The sequence below is a fragment of the Anas acuta genome, chromosome 3, assembly GCF_963932015.1.
Source record: "Anas acuta chromosome 3, bAnaAcu1.1, whole genome shotgun sequence".
NCBI classification, from domain to species: Eukaryota; Metazoa; Chordata; class Aves; order Anseriformes; family Anatidae; genus Anas; species Anas acuta.
In genome coordinates, this window is record NC_088981.1 from 8,636,281 (window position 1) to 8,653,897 (window position 17,617).

A 17,617-nucleotide genomic window follows, 5' to 3' on the forward strand; every position below is an offset into this window, starting at 1 on the left:
AACCCACCTGGTGCTGTGGTTAAGCCTACAACGAAGGCTAACTGGTAATTCCCATGTTCTTCAACCACAACAGGTACTATTAAAGGCAAACATAGAACTCCTGGGGATTTTAAGTCTCTCTGCATCAAGAGACCCCTCCCTCTGTTCCCCACTTTGATACAAGTCTCTGAAGACCTGAGCAATTTTTGCTCCAGCAGCACTAGCAGAGGGTGCAGTTGCAAAGCAGAAAGCAGAGCAGACCTGCATTTAATCAAAGGAGACAAAAAAAAAGCTACTAGGAGGGGGAGGGGGGAAAAGCAGGCTCCATTGAGTGCCATGCTCTTCCACATCAACATAATGGAAGGGAATCCTGCTCTACACTCTTAGGGCGACGAGCCACCTGGCCAGAAGCCATGCTTATGCACAGCTACTTGGCCCCGAGGGCTGAAAATAAAAGATGAACAGCCAAAATATGAAGCCAGCAGACAAAGCTGTCAGGCAGGGATCAGCAGACCTGATGACTGTGGCATTATGTACAAACCAACGCGTGCTGGTTGGGTGTTTTGCACTGTGCCCTATTCTTTCCCCCTCTTATTTCCTTCCTCTCTTTGTCAACCTACCGTAACTTCTACTTGTGCTGTTTCTCTCCCCTACCCCTCTACCTCTTCTCTTTTTTTGTCTCTTCAGAGTTGAATGTCTTACAGACCTGTACTTGTATGGTGTACAAGGACTGCAAAATGGTAGCCCACAATTTTTGGTACCGTATGATCGAAGATTAGCTGACGGCAACAGTCCTTCCCCATCTCAGATTTTCATCAAGTTCAAGTTTCTTGAAAAACAGTTGATGGACTTTGTTTATAACACCACCCTTAGTCACAGCACAGCAGTCACTGCTAAAGTCAGGAGTTCACAAATAATTCAGCGTACTGATTTAGCTTCTATAAATGGAGAGTTTGGCCACTGCAGAGATGTCTGATCTATAGCTCTCACTCACATAAACAGTCCCTAGCCACACAAATAAACACTGTCAAGATCCTTTCCCAAATTCCTTAAGGGAAAAGAAATTAAACTGATAGCAGATTGGATGGAACAGTTCTAAGAAAAATCAATAATGGTAGCTGTAAAATCTAAAATTAAAGTAAGCCTGTTTTTGATGCTTTCAGTACACACAGTACATTAAATTTGGCATAAGCCCAATGGAACATGAAGTACTTGTGGACAATGTCTGCCAAGAGCTAGAAATATAGCACTTAGTCTTTAAAGAACAAACAGAGAGCCTCAGACCATTTCTACTTCATGCATCTGAAAAAAAATTAAATCAAGGTGCTCTTTCCAAGGGAACATTTGTATTAAATCTAATTGCCATACTTTGAGAAATACTGAGTTGAGCATATGCCGATTGGCAGAGTGTCATTTCATAATCCGTCCCATTGTGACAAAGGTTACAAACAGATGTTATACCTCTCCGCACCAGAAATCACCGTGCTTTCCCCCAAAGCACCAGGCTTGTGGCTCAGGCAAGTTCTGTACCTGCTCCTCGGTCACACCAACACATACATCTCAGCTGACACAGTGGAGGCAGAAGAAATGGAACACGTGAACTTCAGAAATTTATGCTACACTATCAGTTTATTCACCCAGCTTCACATTTGTTGGTATTTCATTAGCTTACATACCTCAGAGCAATGCAAGATTTGATTAGTAACCGAATGCTCATTAGCATTCCTATAGCAGCCTCCAAACATCGGCAAATTAAGCACCAACACACCTGTGAGCTTCTTACCTTTATTAAAATAAAAGCAAAACCAAGCTTAGCATCCATCTGGGGCTCTGGAGACATCATCCTTGCATGTAGATTCCTTCCCCCCGACCTCCCAACCGTGTAACAGAGCAAAACAAGAGATGTTTCTCATGCCATCTCATGCTACACGTAAGCCAAGCACTATCTGGATCTTTAGAACTGCTATTTATTACCAAATGAAGTTTTGAAAGGCACGCTGACAAAAGGCCCAGATAAATCTGATTGTTGCTGCTCCTTATTAATAGCTATAAAATAGCAGCAGGCCTACAGTACTTGCTGTTGTGGACGCTAAGAGACTGAAAGATGCCAGACACTCGCCACACATGCTTAGTTGACACAATAAGGAAGCTCCTCACTTCTCCCTTCAACTGGTCCCTCTGAGCTTTAAGGTGAAGGTTTACTCTCTCCTTATCTTTTGGATCAGGCTCCTATCTCTGTTCCCATAATGCTTCCAACACCTTCCCTCTACAGGTAGGAGTTTCCACTGCTGACTACGCATAGCTCATAAAGCAGTGAAATAGGCACAGTTATTTAAATGAGGAAAAAGCACACACGCTGGCCTAGGAATTCAAAAGCAGTTGCTGTACCTAAGCCATGGAAGCCCTCACGCCTCAATACGGCACTGTGGCCTTTCTCAGCCAACAGCAACACGTACAAGGACACACACTGCTCGGAAAGCCCCCGGCCAAAGCCGCAATACTGACTGTAAAAACACGCACACGTGCACAAAGAAGCTAAGTGGTTAAAAATAACAAAGCTGCCCGTGCGTTTATCTGCTTGCGAGATCAAGTTGAGTTCCTCAGCTTCAGCAGGTGGCTGACCACTCAACAGAACCACATGTCGGTTCTTTTTTAAAAAGAAAGGAAGGAACCCCAGCTGCTACCCTTACCATAGCACTGCAGCCCTCTGCAGCAACCTGAAGCAGTTTTCAGAAACCTTAACCAGCAGCCACCAGGTCAGGCAGCACCAAAAGGGAAAGTTCTGCTTTAATGACATTTCTCATCCACCACATACAGCACCGAATGAATGCTTTAACAATTGATGTGGGCTATCAGCAGCATAGCAATTACCTTATTAACAAAAGATCAAAGAACAAAGATTCTTGCATGACGGATCCACCTACCACAGGAATCAAGAGGAGATGACTTGGCCATGAAAGTCATCTAAGCACAAAGGAGGGATCAACTGTGTTTGTACAGTAACGTTGTCGTGTAACTTGCATTCAGCCTCATCTCCAATCCCAGGGCACCAAGTGCACAGCTATGTGATTGCTGAGGAGATGCAGGGGCAGCAGATGGGACCAGAAGCACACTCCTTATCTAAAGTATCTATCATCACAAATTTGCCTACACATTATCAAAAGGGAAAGGAAAAAGAACAAATGAAACACTTAAGGGCCTGCTTGGGAGCCTTCTGGTTCTCTGCACTATGTATCTGAAAGAATGAAGAAAAACATTTACATCTTTTCCCTGTTAAGAAGCAGATTTTACGGACTGTCCCTGTAAGTTTTGGGGAATTTGAGCTGGATGTCTCCCAGCCCTGCACTGCCAGTACATTAAACAAATACTCCCCCCAACACACACAGATGCTGAAGTTAGGCGTTAACAAGATGACACGTTTTCCAGCTTGACTATTATCTTCTCCTCTGCAACTATCCCGTTTTTGATCATCACTACTAACGTAGGGTAGAAGCCATTCATGGCCAGCCAATGCACTCCCTCCATTTGTGAGCATCACACAGCTTTTTGCAGAGCTCTAATACGGATGGTATTCCCAAACCCCACACTGAATTACCATAAGGGTTTGATCGTGAAGACGGGAACAGCAGTATTGACTGAACAGTCAATAACTCTGGTTTCCCATAGGTGAGGAACTCCTCTGGTACGGTCACACAACTTTGGCATCATTAGTGATGTTGTATATTGTCTTCTCTAAACTCCAAACAGACCACTAGCACTGCAGAAGACAGCCAGACCCAAGAGCAGGTATGCATCCCACTTGAAACATTAACTAAGGCTTGAGGCCCCTGTACACACTTACCTTAAAACAGCAGTTTAAAGTCATCTTCCACTGGCCTTGAAATACAGCAGAGATCTAAATACAGCGATTCAAATACCTAGGCACATTTATTTTCTTCCATGTTAAGCATGCCTCAGAGTATTTAAAGTGGCTCAGGGAAAAAGCAAAGCAAAGCCAAACAAAGAAAAAAAAATATATTAGTGGGAAATGGTGGAACTGACATATTTTTAGAATTAGCAGCTTATCCCAAGAGGTGCATTACAGAAGGAAAATGAGCAACAAGTTCTTTAAAAGGAAGTGAATTACTTTATAGTAAGGTTCCATGTGTGATGCATTTTGGATTTTTTCCCCTAACCTCATACCAAATAAATAGTTCAGCTACATGATATGACAAAAGAACCATTACTTATTTTCCCAGTTGAACCTTGTGTTAAACCACGACTGAGACAATATTTATTCTTGTAAAAGTATTGTAGTGAATTACAGTTGCTTCAGGTAAGAGAAAAGGATATCAAGGCAGCATCAGTAAACATCACAAAAAAAATCTCAGTATACACATTAATGCTTAAGAGAAGAGGAGCCTTGAGATTTCTTTACAGAAGTTCTTCAGAAACTACTTTTATCGTTTAACATGAACAATTTGTCTTAGGACAAAGCAAACAGAAGTACTACTCAAGTTGGCATGTTTTTAAAATCACGTCTTGGCTATTTAATACTACTCAGCCATTGAGAGCGGAAGGAACCAGCGGTAGGGAAAGCGGGCACTTGGAGGTGGATTTTTAACTGGCAGAGCAGCACGATCTGAACACAAGAAAAAAAACACTACCAACACGTGCCATCCTCAGCCTAATTTTGCCACTAGTTTAATGTTGTTTTATAGCAGCCCGAAGGACCTGAAGGTTAAGGGGGCCACGTGCACAGGCTACATGGACACTAATTCCCAGCTCTAAACCCACAGCTCCACCTAAGTGCTCTGTACGCTGCCCCAGTCCCCGTGGGTCACTCCTCAGGCAGAGGACCAGCTGAATGGAAATGTTTCAAGCTAGATCTAAGCCAGAGATTACAGCCCAGCTAACCTGACCCAAAGAACAATGAAAACATTGATGCTGTTGACCCAGGTTATAGGGTTACCATGCTAGAGGGCAAGCTGGCAGAAGGCAGGGAGGAACTCTCAACAGCTGCTGCTTCCCAGTTGCTCGCTACTCAAACCTGATCCAGGTTTGCTCTCACTGTGCCTCCAGAAAACTCTTGCAGGCCTTGAGCTCCACCAACATTAATGGCAACTCTGACATTTTTTTTTCTTTAAGAAATACTGTAAATCTCTTCAGATTTGAACTCTGTCACCAACCTTGCCTGTGAAATAAATAAAATATCTATCCCAGCTCACAAAAGAGTATTTTTAACTGTTTGCAATTAAGAACCAAAGTGCAGAAACATTACTTAGTTGAAATACAAATAGCTTACTCCATCCAAGCATATATATCAACTGGCAAAGGAGGCAATAATCCATTGATGGAGGTCTACTTAAAGACAATGCTGGCTAGGCAGGTTTTTTTCCTTCTTTTCTGCCTCAAGTCCTAACTCCAATGAACTATAACCCAAAGAATCTTACTCAACAAACTTGCTCCAATCCCATCCTTTGCAAGCAACTACAAAGCATTTTTGATGTATCCAATTTGCCCCAAACCTCAATCAGTACACAACACCACATTCTCTAGTAGCTATTCCAATTATCCTATTAAATAAAAAACAAAACAACAACAACAACAAAAAACACAACACTGCAGATCCCTTCTGATTTGAATCTAACTTCAGCTTTTTCTTGGCTTCCTTGCTGTGCTACACCATAGACTTGCCTACAACACAGAGCCTCCGCCACTACAGCAAATGCTACGGAATTGCAAATGGAAATGCAGCATTTAGCAACAAAAGCTTTTCTGCCAAAACCACCATGGTTATCTCCATGAATACTGAATACGTAAACTAACAGGCTCACAAAAACGCTGTCAGTAGAAGCTTGCCTACATCTGGGTCCTTGATTAACTTTTGTCAATTAGAAGGTGTAATTGCCCCCACCAACAAATACATGCCCCCCCTAGCTAGTATACCCAGACCAGAACCTCTCTGGCCTAAATATTTCCACGCTGCTAAAAACCTTCTCCCAAAAGAAATGCTTTTTCCCCTTCTGAAAACACATTTTTGCAATTAATCTGCTGCAAACAGTGTCAGCATAGAAAAACATCTGGTTGACATAGCTGTATAGCCAACATCAAGGGAGATCAAGAGCATTCAGAGCCAGCATGACACAGATCCAAAGTCTTCTGTAACATACTTTTCTTCTTCACAAGCAGAGTATTACAATGTGAGTGTGAATTGAGCAAATCCTCTTCCCAAAAGGAATATAACAAGACCAGAGTAAGAGGTTTCAAATGCTCCTACTCTACCAGCTGCCATACACCTTCAGTTAGAAGAGTAAGATCAGAGAACATTTTCACTCCCGAAACAGCAGCCAGAAACACACCACAAGGTTCAGTCCATTCTCCTCATGAGATTTGAGCCTCAAACTTAGCTTTTATATCAGTACATACCATGGGTGGCAGTCAAGTCAATATGATTGAATTCAGCACCACAGATTAAGAAACAAGGTCAGCAGATTAACTTTTATTACCTATTCATGAGCCAAACTGTGTTCCTACGTGGCAGGGACCTGAGGATACCATCAATCTTTAACCAAATGCTCCCACCGGGCACTATGTTCAGCCTGAACCAAACCGACAACAAGCTCTCACTTGAGCCCAATCCTTAAAAAGCATTCCACAGGATTTGCCTCGTGTGCCAGGCAGGAGTTGTTGCCGAAAGAAGACTGGTATTGATGGCCACCTACCTTCTGCACAGCTCAATAGAATTGTCCCATGAAGCCACTTTGAGGTGGCCTAAACAGCTTGTCACAGCAGACACCACTGAACTTTTTACACGGGTTCACAGCTACAAGGTTATTGCAGAAAGGTCACTTCAAGCTGCTAGCCACGTTTGCTGCTCCCAGGCGCATGACAAGGGTCAGTGCAAGAAGTCCACGGCACAGCGCTCACGTAGGTAGCCAACAAGCCGAGAACTCACCTGGGCAAAGCGCTGAAGCACCTCCTCCATCCCGCAAGTAATACCTGCTTTCAAATCAGTATAAACATAGGATACTTGGCTAAGAACATACCCGCAGTGCAAGGCTGTAATTTCTCTGCAGATCACATTATTGTCAGGGGGTTTTACTGCTTTTAGAGCAGAGCAGCAACAGGGTAAAGCTTGCTTTTTTTTGTAGTTTAAGGACATTTCTAGCATACCAAATATTTTACTGGTTTTAAACTTGAAGGCAACTTTTTGAATAGATCCATTCAAATGACATTTTGAACAAGAAACATGTACAATCACTTGTGACTATTATCATTATCCATGATGGCATTGCCTCAGCAGCACCTGGAGAAGGAGCAGGAATGGAAACCCACCCCACAAGCTGTCTAAGACCCCTGGGGAAACACAGGAGCACTTTGTCTTTGCCCAGCTGATGCAAACTATGGGGATTCAGCACCTTACAAAGCCAGAACTAAAATGCTCTTTTACCTTCCTCACCATGAATCTTTCCACCCAGGCCAGACCAACTGTGCCTGATTAGGGATGCAATATTAATTTCAGTAGGACTATGGGACTACAGCAGGAGTGTGAGATTTCCTGGTGCTTCTTGTAACCAGAAGATTGAAAGGAAACAGAAACTAGATCAGATGGAAGCAAGCTTAGTTTCAGTGGAAAAAAGTATCTCAGCAGTATTTAGCAGTGCTTGACCTACTTCCTACACCATCTCTTTGCTGTCACTTCCTTTGACAGTTTGTCAGCACACTTGTGAATCTGAAGATTAAGGAATGAACGTCTGGAAGCAAAAGAGCTGTGAACTTCTACCTCTTAATGCCACCTACAGTCAGAACTTTTATGATCTAATCAGCAAGATGAGCAGTGACCAGCTAGCAACAAGTACTTCCAATTAATAGCATCCTGCAAGAGTTCCAGATCAACCGTGCAATTTAGCTTACAAGCACATGCTTAAAAGTGACGTTCATTTTTCATTAAACACCTTCTTTCTTCCTCTTTTAGCTCGTGGCATGGAGTAGCATCTACAAATGGTTCCAGGTTCTATGTTTTCCTGTATTCTAGAGATTCTAGGACGACGTTATATACAAAAATACACTCACAATTAGTTCCTTACAAATGAATAGGAGTTTAAACGTCACTGGCTCCAAGCAGATGATGCTCTATTTTGCATCTACAAACACAGTCCCTAGCTATAAATCCCAAAGTGAAAGAATCCTGTTTTCCATGCCTCATTTCTTAACACAAACCAATAGCAATACCAAAACACACAATGGTTCTAGCAGGCAGATGTCATGCTAACACCAAGTTCTGTTCCACTTGAAATACGAGTAGTTACTTCAAACTCTGATTTCAGACACAAACAATAACATAGCAACCTCCTGCATTAAGAAACACATTTCAGAGTTTAGCAAGAACCGAAACACTCATTAGGCACACTTCACAAGACTGTACTCAGCTAAATGCTGGCGCTCCTATGAGTTTAGTTCATTAGAAACAGGAGGCATTTAAACTGAAGGTATGCTGCAGATGCCTAAATACAACTAAAACGTATTCCTAAAGCTTCCTGCCCGGCCACTAATACAAAACGGGTAGGAACTCCAAAAAGTGGTTAAAACCACTTCTGACAGGGCACTACAAGGGCCTCGTTTTCCAGCTATGAGCACTAGGTTTCCTACAAACCAGGCTTTTTCCTGGGGGGGGGGGGGGGGAGGAGGCAGGGCAGAGGAGAAGGGGAAGCATCCGGTGCAGACCTCTGAACTTTGCCACCACATTACTCACTTTGAAATCGCTGGCCTAAAACACACAAAGCCCGTACGGCCCCACACAGCACATGCAAATGAGAATCTGGCTGGCCTCGCTGGGAAAGTCTTTGTCTCAACTAAACCAGCAGCGCCTTTCAACATAAAAGTGACAGAAGATGCATCATCAACAGGTCATCCGGCTTCTTTTTTTTTTTTCCTCTATAAAATACGAAAAGCTGCTCAAACAGAAACCGGAAAGAGCCTTCTTCCCCACATCTCCCCCCGTGCAGCTTCAAAATGACAAAAATAAAGCCACCGTGCTTGGGATGCGGAGCCCAGGGCTCAGTCTAGCTCGGTCTTTTGTAACCCTGCTCACCAAGCGGGGTGTTGTAAAGTCAGGGGAGTCCCAAGAAAAACAGGAGAGCAGCTTTTGAGGGGTACGGCCAGGAGCAGGAGCGCTAGTTGGTGCTTGCACGTATTCTAGAAGCTGCATCGTGCGGAGGTCAAACTGCGGCTTTGGAGGGGGTTGAGAACACAAAAGATGAGCTTTCAGTGTAAAAATTGGTTTAAGATATCGTTATCCCTTTTAGGAGTGGGGGGGGGACAGCCGAAAGCCCAGCCGCTCCTCCTCTGCCCTGGCCTTTTAAGATCCTCTCCATGGTTTCGGCACGCAGCACAGCATCGCCCCGTGCTATCAGCTCTGCCTGAAACCGTAATATTTAACTGAGTGAAAAAGAGTGAAAAAAGGAAAAAGAAAAAAAAAAGAAACACAAACGACCAAAGTTGTGCCGGATCCCTGGCTGCCCACAAAAGAACTGGGGGGGGGGGAACAGGGCGAGGGGATGGGAGAAACCCCGCGCGTCCCCCGGAGAGGAGCTTCCAATTAAAAAAATAACAACAAAACACCCAAACAAAAGCTATTTCTGATCCAACGCCGATCCGGATCCTTCCAGAGGAAGCCGATGTCGGGTCGTTTGTCGCGACAGGGCAGGGAATTTGGGGGTAAAAGCCGCGGGCTGCCCCCGTGCCCGCACAAAACCCCCTTTGTTGTGCTGCTGCCGAGCGCAGGGCCCCCGGCCCCTCCGCGAAAAGCACCCCAAATCCCGCAAAACACCCCAAAACCCCGTTTTTCAGCCCCCCCGGAGGGCGAATATTTCTGTTTCTAATTTATTTATTTTTTCCCGCTTATTATTTTTTGTTAATCCCCCCCCCCCACAGCGGATGGCTCCTGCCCGCTGCGTGACAAAGAGCTTCCCCCCCACACACGCCCCCCTCCTTTAAAATTTGTTCCTCCCCGGGGACAAATTTGTCGCGAATAGGGAAAAAGAGAGAGGAAAAAAAAAAAAAAAGGTAACAAACTCACAAGAAGCACGGAAATTTAAGATTTTTTTTTTTTTCTAAATCAACCCACGCTGCAGGCGTACAGCGGAGCACAAAGCGATGGGGAAACGGGGGGGGGGGGGAGGAAGGGGGATGAGGGGGGAGGCGGGCAGGCCCCGAGCCCCCCCCACACACACACACAGCTCCCCGCGATCGCGAGGAGGTGGTCTCTGTCGCGACAGGGCGGCGCGGGGGCGGGCTGTGTCGCGACAGGCGCGCGAGACTCACCGCAGGAAGGCAAGGGGGAGGCAGGCGGCAGGAGGTCTCCGGGGCTCCCGGCGTCTCTCTCTGACGGCGGTCGGAAAGGGGAAAAAAGGAGAAAAAAGGAGGCGGGGAGAGGCGATGCGAGGGGAGCCGAGCGGAGCGCCGCCACCCGCCGCGCCAACGGCCGCTCTGCCTCAGCGGCCGCCGCGCGCTCCTGCCCCCAACGGCCGCGGGAGGGGAGGGGCGGGGCGGGGGGCGGGGCCTGAGGGGCGGGGGGCGGGGCCTGGCCCCGCGGCATGCTGGGAGTTGTAGTTCCTGCCGGGCTGGGGCTGCTGGGCTCTGTGTGTTATTATGTGTGTTATTATATATAATGTAATGTAATGTAATGTAATATAATATAATATAATATAATATAATATAATATAATATAATATAATATAATATAATATAATATAATATAATATAATATAATATAATATAATATAATATAATATAATATAATATTGTGTTATATTGTATTATGTTATTCTAACATTCAAATATTCTGATATTCTATTATTCTATTTTTTATTATTCTGTTATTATTTCTATTATACTCCTGCTTCTACTCTTACTATTACTACTATTATTATTATTGTTATGGACATGGTGCTTGGGGACATGGTTTAGCGGGTGACATTGGTCACAGGGGGATGCTTGGACCAAATGATCTGGGAGGGCTTTTCCAACCCTAATGATTCTGGGATTCTATTATTAATATTACTACTACTACTACTACTATTACCACTTCTAATATTACTACTAATACTATTAGTGTTGTTGTCATTATTTACATTATATATTTTACATGATTATTATATTACTACTAGCACTGCTTCTAATATTTCTACCAATACTATTATTGGTGGTGTTGTTATCTACGTTATATATTTTACATTTTATTTTTATTATATTACTACTATTACCACTTCTGATATTACTACTAATACTACGATTGGTGGTGTTATTGCCATATTGCTACGATTACCATTTCTATTATTACTACCAATACTATTACTGTTGCCATTACCACAGCACACAAATGGGCCCCCAAGGCTCCGGGCTGGGGGTGGTGGGGGCTCCATTTGGGGCCAAGCACATCCCGGTGTGACAAAGCAGCGAGCGCTGCCTCCGCCTCCCAGATCAGTGCCCGAATCCCACAGAAATCAGGAGGGTTTGAGCAGAATTACCCCTTTATCTACCCAAAGCTGGCTGTGCTGGGCTTGTATGGGGCAGAGCTGAAGGGTCGGGGTGACACCTGGGCATTACAAAGCAGAGAACATCCCAGCTCCCTCTCTGCTCCCTTCCCCGGGGGGAGGAAGAGGAGGGAGAGGCAGGAGATGCTGTGGTGGAGGGCGAGCACGAGGCAGCTCGTGGTGCTGCGTGCGGTGCATCGCTCACCCCATCGAGACGGCGTGGACAGGTCTCATTACATCCCATAATAGATCTCGTTACCGTCCGATAATAGGTCTCATCACCGTCCAATTTACTCGGGGAAACTGAGGCACGCAGCGGTGAATGCTGCACCTCGGGCAGAGGCTCAGCCGGGTTTCGGGTCCCGTGCTCGCCTTACTAAGCCACGTCGGCACTATTGGGGTGGAGCTGGCAGCAGCAGCACCCACGGGGGATGATGAAGAAAGCCCTGGGGGGAGAGGACGGGCTCAGAGCTGGGGAGCCAAAACGAGCAGATAGTGACCCAAAAACATGCGTACCTGGCTGGGGAACAGAGGGGTTCCCCCTTTCGTGCCCGCTCCCCCCCAGGCAGAGCATCCCCTCTGCCGACCCGCCTTGCCGCAGCCGATTTTTCCCCTCCCAGCCCTGAAACCTGGAGCAGCTCTGAGATCATCTCTGATCTTTAAACAACTGTTTTCTGTTTTCTGCCAGCCACGCGCTGTTCCAGCCTTCGTGTCGAACAGGTTTTCTGAGTCATGCGCAAACGACACCGACACATGGTCCCCTCCAATGTTCCCGTCAGAGCACGGATGGTCCTGTGATCCCTCTGCGGCGGTGGAGGAAGAAGCAGTAAAGGCTCTCGGCCAGGTTTTTGTGATGCTGCATATGGCTTCGACGGTGACAGCTCATCCTCACCACGCTGGGGAAGGGAGATGTTCCTGGAGCCACCTCTGCCATGCTCGGCATCTCCTTGTGCTCTTGCAACAAGGGGGCTGCGGTGAAAATGGGGGCAAAGAGACCTCGGTGGGCTTCCTTACAGCGGAGGGGAGATCCAGCTAACAGCTCAGGGATCCCTCATGGATCTCCTGATCCAGACTGGCTGTTCGAGGTGATTCAGAAGGACACCTGCACCACCTCTGTCAGCAGCCAGCGCTGCCGAGACCGTGGGCACGATGCGCTGCGGTACGTGCCCGCGGCTGTAATCACCACGGGGCCGCGGTCTGTCATTAAGTCCTGAGTCAGCCGCCAGCCACAGGAACATTTTCTCGATTGTGAGTCAAAGCCGAGTTCCTCGCGGGAAGGGTTAAGAGACTTGGTGCTGGCCGGCGGGTCGGAGTAGGTAAAATATAAGACGCAGCGACAAAACCACCCAACGCGGGGGTTTTAGAGCACAGCGTGCGCTTTCCTCTGCCTGGATGCAAACTCAGAGAGGACCCCACATCGAGTCCCAGCACAAACCCAAAACACCCCGAGGCTGGCAGCCGGTCCCCCCTTTGCCATGCCCAGCGATGGGGACGCTGCTCACGCCTGTGCCGTGGCGGTGCAAGCGCTGCCCATCCGTCAGGCCCGCCGTCTGCGCAGATTAAATTACGCCCTTCCACCAGTTCTTTAAAATTTCATTTTCTTTAAGTTAATAAGCCAACCCCCTCTAAGCACAACTGCTGAAATGTGAGGTCGTGGAGTGCTCCGTGCCGGGGAGAGGCGGAGAGGAGAGGAGGGATGGAGCCGAGGTGCGCAGCGGGTTGCCAGAGGGCGAGCATCACTTCAGCCCCACTGATGCAGGGTAATTAAAGGCTGGGGACAGGAGGATCCCCGGTCCCTACAAAGAGAGGGCTTCCCTCTGAGGATGACCACGAAAGAAGACCTCAAGCAGCATGTGGAGCCTCCTGCTGAGGGCCGATGGCACCCGATGGCACACTCTGGTGTGCACCTCGTTGCTTTTATCACACCTGGGTCCAGAAGGAAACTTTGTTCAGCGCTGGCACCGATGCCCCTGCCCCTTTCTTGTGCTTCCCCAAAACCCAACCTGCATCTGCCGGACAGACGGACACTGGCAGCTGGAAAACAGATATAAGGGGCAGAGGAAAAATTAAGCCTCTTTGCCCAGAACGTCTTCTGCAAGCACCAGGCTGTGGCACCACGGGGACAGATCCTCGCCCTCCGCAGCAAGCCAGTGCTGCTGATTTACCACGGACACATCGGCCCATGCCACGTGCAACCACGGGTTAGTCGAAGAAACAAAGCAGCTTTTGAGTCCTGTAATCCCATGAAAACACACAAAACCACAGATGTCTATATATTTTTGTTTGCTTTCAATATAAGCAGCCAGAGCTCGTTTTTCTTTCTTTCTTTTTTTTTTTTTTCTTTTCTTTTCTTTTTTTTTTTTTTCTCTGCATGTTATGGAAAAAATCCTGTGCTTTCTGTCCGGGAGCTCACGTGCCAGAAGGCTTGTTACAGCTATGATGTAAGCCACATGAGCTGAGCTGGCTGCGTGGTAACAGAGCACTAGCCCTTCCTTGGCTTTCCCCTTTGAAAAATACGCTTCATGTGGTGTCCTCTGGCCGGCAGACACACGGAGAGGATAAAGGCAAGGAGACCACTCTGGGCTCTGGCAAAACAAGGCTTGTTTGGTGGGTCCTCAAGGGAGATTTTCACCTAGCACCTGACCAAAAGCTCCCCAAATTGCATTGTCCCAGCACGGCCACCGCTCCCAGTGCTTCCACCCGCTTGGAGGATGCCAGCAGCGAGACCCCTGCTGGGGCTGGACCCACCAGGTCTCCCCTTCCGCAGCCCCTCACCATTTTATGGCTTTACTCCTCACCTGGTACTGAGCAAAGGGGAGGAGAAATTGAAGCACCACTCGGTTGTGTACCCCGTGAGTCACTCAGATACTGAGGTGTGGTATCACCGCCCGCCGCTGGGGCAGCTCCACCCTGGCTTCTCTGCCTCTGCAGTGGGAACCAGGCAGCTTTTTGGGGCTGGCTGCTGGAGCTGTGTCTGGGTAGGGATGATCACGCGAGGGAGAGGGGCTGCCCATCCAAAAATATCACTTGGGATGCTTTGGGATGGAGCACACGGAGCCACCTGATGGTGCGCATACAGAAGCTGCAGAAGTAACACGAGCAAAGTGTTGGAGAAGCCCAAACGAGGATTTTTTTTCTGGCTCCGTGCTCGTAGCACAGCCAGGCTGTGACCTCTGCGAGGGCAGGGAACGGAGGCGCGGCATCCACGCCTGGATCCGGATTTTCCCCACGTAGCAACAGTTGTTATGTAGTGATAATACTCGGCAATTTTCCAGGCACTTGAGAAGTATTAATTAATCCGCACAGCAGCCTGGTCAGGTAGGCAGCTAGAGAGCTTCACCTGTGCTTTACGGCTTGGGGAGACGAGACGAAGAACCGCAGCGACTCGTCCAAGGACTGGGAGGCAGAGGAGGGATGCGAGATAGGGACGGCAAGGCCAAATCGATGGAAACCTCTCTGGAGAGGAGGCGTGTGGCGATGTTTTTGCACTCCAGAAGCTGTACGGAGCTGGGAGGCTTTTCCTAGCTGGGGATTGAGTTTGGTGGTGCAGGCTGCAGGGCTGAAGATGGGCTTTATGCTTGCTCTTCTGCACCGTGCTGCTGCATCTTGCGGCTCGGTTTAATTAGGCTAATCACTTCAACGACGGCTCCTGACATTCACCTTCATTAGCCACCGACAGCCACGCTCAGCTGCCTTGACTTCAGAGCTATCGGTGTCTGCTTTAAATAACCCACGTGTAAAATCAGTGGGGAGACAGCGTGTCTGGGCTCTCCTCTGGCACAGCCTGCACGGGGCTGGCTGGGAATGCAGGGCCAACGCCAAAAATGCAGCTTAGCCCGGACAGAGGGTGGGCATGTCCTTCTTGGGGGCATCTCGGGGATGGGAGAGCTTCTCTTGGGTGCTGAAGGTGGGCAACTTGGAAGCAGGGTGCACGAGAGCTGGGAGGGAAAAGGGCAAGGCAGGAGGATGAGTGGTGCCACAGCCTGTTCCCAAAGCTGCGTGGCTGCAGTTTGTCCCTCTGCATCTCAGGCATCCCCGTTATGACCCCAGAGGAACTGGAGGCAGTGACGGTTTCAGACCCGTAGCGAGCAATTCTTGCCCCAGTGCTGACAGTGCTCCAAAAGCCTTTCTTTGCAATATTTCTTTACAAAGGCATCCGCTTGCAAATGAACGCCTGCAATAAGTCTGCCCCTGCGGATTGTATTAGTGACTTTTTACCAGTCCCTCATTAACCATTATGGCACGTGACGCTGATTTTAAAATAGAGGAAGACACGCGTTTATAACTAAGAGTAAATAAAAATAATCCGGGGGTTAGGTAACTCATTGCATCTTTTGGATGCTGCGATCCGATGATTGATTCTTTAACAAAGTGAACCTCAGGAAGAAGGGAAACATCCGACTCTTATGAATGATGTGACTGAAGTATTCCTGCGCTCCACTCAGTTTGCTGTTCAGCATTTTCCTGAATACTGAGCCATTCTGTGCCATTTTCCTGAATCCTGAGCCATTCTGTGCCATTTTCCTGAATCCTGAGCCATTCTGTGCCGGTGCATGGGAAAGCCTAGCACAGCTGTGTTCCTGGTGGCAGAGGTGGCCAGGAACAGGACCTGAGCACTTATCTCTGCCTTCAAACTCATGGCTTTGCATCGAGTTAAATTCTTCCACGTTGGCTCTGGCACGCTGTAGCTCTTGTTCTCGCTGGCTGTGCATCGAGAACACAGCTCCCTCTGCTCCAAAGCGACCTCGGGTTGCACCAGGATGCTGTTGGTGACCGCGAGGGAGGGCAAAAGCCACTCTAGAAAGGGAGACGGGACCCAGCATGGCAAACCAAGGAGGTGCTCTGGTCCTTCTTCAGAGCACAGCCAACCTCCTGGTAAATGCCAGCTCAACGGCAAGAGAAAACCCCCTCAAACCCTAAATGCTCCCTACAGCCCTATTGCCAGCGCCCTGCCCACCCCGCTGCAGTGATGGGCAGGGCTGCACCCACCCGTGCTGCGGGATGCGCCGTGTACCCCGTGTGCTCAAGCCTTTAGGGCAAAACCAGTAAAAACCAGCAGCCATACTGGTTTTGCAGCTGCAGAGGCGGTGGCGAGCAGCGGGCACGTGCAGCATTGCTCGCTCCTGGGCTCGGCTCCAGCACCCTCGTCCCCGTCCCCTTCCAGAAAGCGGGGAAAGGGGCAAAAAGGCGACAGATGCTGACAAACCCCTGGTTTCTGTACGTCTGCCCGAATATGTCTGCGGGTTTTGATACAACGGACACACTATTTTTAGTTTCCTTTGGGGTGTGTTTGGGAGCAAGCCCTTAACTGTTGCTGTGCTGCTATAGAAACCGTATCCATGTACACGGACGTGTTTACAATGGCTTTAAACGCCATAAACTTCCAAGGGCAAAGTCGAGCAGCTTATTTCCATTAAAGTCACTGCCCTGCTGTGGCTTTCTCTTACTATCGCGTTTATTAATTTGGGACCCTCCTCGGCTTTGAGCCGGTCCCATAAAGCTTTCATTGTGGGAAAGGCTCACCAGCAGCGGCCTAATTATAAAAATAAAATTAAAGAAAACAAACAAGAGATTTTAGTTTAGGTTTCAGGAAGGGAAAAGGCTTTTCTTTCTTTTTTTTTTCTTATTTTAAGACTTCCTAAAGTTAACCTTCCCCGTCCTTGTTTAGTGACCCGCCCCCAGAAGCACACAGGGGGGTGAGCTGGACCTTCTGGAGCACCAGCTCTATGCTGCTGCCTTTGCTGGAGCAGCACAAAGCTCTGCAAGTGCTTCATTAGCACTAAGCCAGGCTTCCCTGAATTAGCCCAAATCTATAGGAATGAGGCTGGCACAGAAGGGAAGGAAACAAACGGGGTTTCACGTTAGGAGCTTGCTCCTAACTTGATTTAATACCTCAAATGTAGGCACCGCCTACTTTCTCTCCTCCTTTTGCAAGTCTGCCTATGCTTACCTGGTTATTATTTGTAATTTTGCCCCTGCCAGCATCGCTTGTTTATGTTTACCAGGTCATGCAACGTGGAGCAAAGTTGACAACCAGATAAGCAGCATCTGCAGTTACACCCAAGCAGGTGAGCAGAGGCCAGCGCTGGGTGGCCGTGCTAGCAGGAGGCCCTGGATGCTGT

The 17,617-nt window shown here is 47.8% G+C and overlaps 1 protein-coding gene across 2 annotated transcripts in view; it reads right to left on the minus strand.

Moving 5' to 3' along the window:
• Nucleotides 1-10,496, minus strand: part of PELI1 (pellino E3 ubiquitin protein ligase 1) — a 43,814-nt gene extending 33,318 nt beyond the window's left edge. Inside the window, exon 1 of one of the 2 annotated variants that reach the window (XM_068675594.1) lies at nt 10,285-10,496. The gene's annotated coding sequence lies outside the window, so the exon portion shown is untranslated. The remainder of the gene's footprint in view (nt 1-10,284) is intronic. The other variant, XM_068675591.1, reaches the window with a different exon arrangement.
• Nucleotides 10,497-17,617: the final 7,121 nt, after the last annotated feature.